The following is a 2,987-nucleotide window of genomic DNA, read 5'->3' as shown; positions in this document are numbered from 1 at the left end:
ATCACGCCCAGCTGATTTTCTGATTTATTGTAGAGATGAGGTCTCGCTGCCCAGGCGGGTCTCGAACCCGTGGATTCAGGCAATTCACTCACCTCAGCCTCCCAAAGGCGCAGGATTACAGGCTGAGCCACTGAGCCCGGCTGAGCCAAGAACTTTTATGGGGCAACAGCCCAGGATGGCCGGGACGTCTGGGATATATACCTCAACGGGGGACAAGGCCAGGGCAGTTGAAGATGGGCACACTGTTAAGGGCTGCATTCATGTGGGAACAGGCCTCCCATGAAGGTCCGGGTCAAACACCTGCCAGGAATGTACAGCACGAAACACCAAAACGAAGCCACGGTCTCATGAAGGAGATCAGGCTGGGAGGCTTGGGAATCCCAGAAGGTAGACACTAACATAACTTTTCCTTTTTTTGAGCCACCCTGCTGCCCAGGCTGGAATGTAGAGGCACGATCACAGCTCACAGCAGCTTCTACTTCCTGGGCTCAGGTGATCCTTTCACTTCAACTTCCCATGTAGCTGGGACTACAGGTATGCACCACCACGTCCAGATAATTTTTACATTTTTTGTATAGAGACAAGGTTTTGCTATTTGGCCCAGGCTAGATAGCAACACCTGAGCTCAAGCAAGCTACCTGCCTCAGCCTCCCAAAATGCTGGGATTACAGACATGGACTACCAGGCCAGACCAAGGTATTCCTTTCTAGCAATGCAAGTGGACTAAGACAGAGGTCCAGGCCAAGCCATGGTCTCATGTATAGACAAATCTGGGTCAGCCAGGGAATTCCAGCATGGACATTTCACTCTGCTATGATCTCATGGAGGGTGAAACGGATAGGGTAGCTGTGGAGGTCTGGAATGGACTCTTACAGTAGAGATGCAGTCTTGGAGGAGAGACAAATTTGGGTCAGCCAGAGAAGTGCAGAATGGACACCCTCACCAAGCCACTATGTCATATAAGAAGAGACCAGACTGACTATAAGGTCCAGTAAGGACACTGGCTGAGTCAAGGCCTCATGTAATAGTAACCAGGCCAGACTGGTATGGGTGACATAATGAGAAATACATAATTAGTCTTTGTCTCTGGTTCTTGGCACAGACCTCTTAAAACCCTTGGAATTTCCTGAGTAATAGAGGTATTAGGAACACTTTTGTTATTCATAAGAAGCCCTTTTTAACCATTCCTGAGTTTAATGCTAATGAGGTGACTCTGTATGGGCCCCTAGTTATAATGGGGATGGTAACCAGAGGAACCCACCATGTGACTAGAGGGTTGGGATTTTCAGTTAATCGTCAATGGCCAATAATTGAGTTAATTGTGCCTACATGATGAAACATCCAGCCGGGCACAGTGGCTCATGCCTGTAATCCCAGCTCTTTGGGAGGCCCAGGCAGGAGGATTGCTTGAGGTCAGGAATTTGAGATCAGACTGAGCAATGTCACAAGACCTCGTCTTGATAAAAAAAATCAAAAAATTATCTGGGTGTGGTGGCGCACACCTGTAGCCCCAGCTACTCAGGAGGTTGAAGCATAAGAATAACCTGGGGTCAGGCATGATGACTGACTCCTGTAATCCCACAACACTTTGGGAGGCAGAGGCAAGAGGATTGCCTGAGCTCACAGGTTTGAGACCAGCCTGGACAACATGGTAAGACCTATCTCTACAATAAATTTTTTTTAAATTAGCTGGGCACAGGGGCACATGCCTGTAGTTCCAGCTACTTGGAAGGCGGAGGCAGAAGGATCGCCTGAGTCCAGCAGGTTGAGGCTGCAGTGGCCATGAACGTGCCACTACACTCCACCCTGGGTGACAGAGTGAGACTCCAACTCAGAAACAAAAAGAAGCACCTGGACCCAGGAAGTCAAGACTGCAGTGAGTTGTGATAATGCCAATGAACTACACAGCCTGGGTGACAGAGCGAGATCCCAACTTAAAAAATAAAAAATAAGAAACATTCATAAGAACGCCTAAATGACAGGATTTGGAGCACTTCTGTGTTGGTGCTCCCCGAAGAGGTCATAGAATCTCCATATCCCTTCTCCATGCTTTGTCCTCTGCATCTCTGTTTCTGAGTTGTAGCCTTTATTTTTATTTATCTATGTATCTTTAGCGACAGGGTCTCACTCTATTGCCCAGGCTTGAATGCAGTGGCACAAGCATAGCTCACTGCAGCCTCAAGCTTCTGGGCTCAAGCGATCCTCCTGCTTCAGTCTACTGAATAGTTGGGACTACAGGTACATACCACCACACCTACCTGATTGTATCCTTTATAATAAACCAGTAAAAACGGGTCAGATGTCTTCCTGAGTTCTGCGAGCTGTTCTAGCAAATTACTGAAGCTGAGGGGAGATCATGGGAACCCCCATTTTATAGCCAGTTGGTCAGAAGTACAGATGGAAACCAGCAACTTGTAACTGGTATCTGCAGTCAGGGCAGTCTTGTGGGACTGAGCCCTTAATCTCATGGAGTCTGATGCTAACTCTGGATAGTTTGCATCAGGATTGAGCTGAATCATTGGACACCCAGTTCGTGTGCAGAGATTCAGAGAATTGGTGATTGTCAGAACTGGTTGATATGGGGCCAGGTGTGGTGGCTCATTCCTGTAATTCCAGCACTTTGGGAGGCCGAGATGGGAGGATTGCTTGAAACCAGAAGTTCAAGACCAGCCTGGGCAACATAGCAAGACCTTGTCTCTACAAAAAATCAAAATACTTAGCTGGGCATGGTGGCACACCCCTGTAGTCCCAGCTACTTGAGAGGCTGAGGTGGAAAGATTGCCTGAGCCCAGGAGGTCAAGGCACTGCACTCCAGCCTAGGCCCAGAGTGAGACTCTGACTCAAAAAAAAATTGGTTGATGTGGGGCTGGGGCCAGGTGTGGAGGTGAATGCCTGTGGTCCCAGTCACTCAGAAGACTGAGGCAGGAGAATCTCTTGTGCCCAGGAGTTCAAGACAAGCCTAGGTAACACAGCAAGACCCATCTCTA

This window comes from Carlito syrichta, unplaced genomic scaffold, assembly GCF_000164805.1.
Source record: "Carlito syrichta isolate Samal-C Ts95f unplaced genomic scaffold, Tarsius_syrichta-2.0.1 Scaffold126629, whole genome shotgun sequence".
NCBI lineage: Eukaryota > Metazoa > Chordata > Mammalia > Primates > Tarsiidae > Carlito > Carlito syrichta.
The sequence above is the reverse complement of the archived record's forward strand: the minus strand, read 5'-3'. Positions refer to the sequence as shown.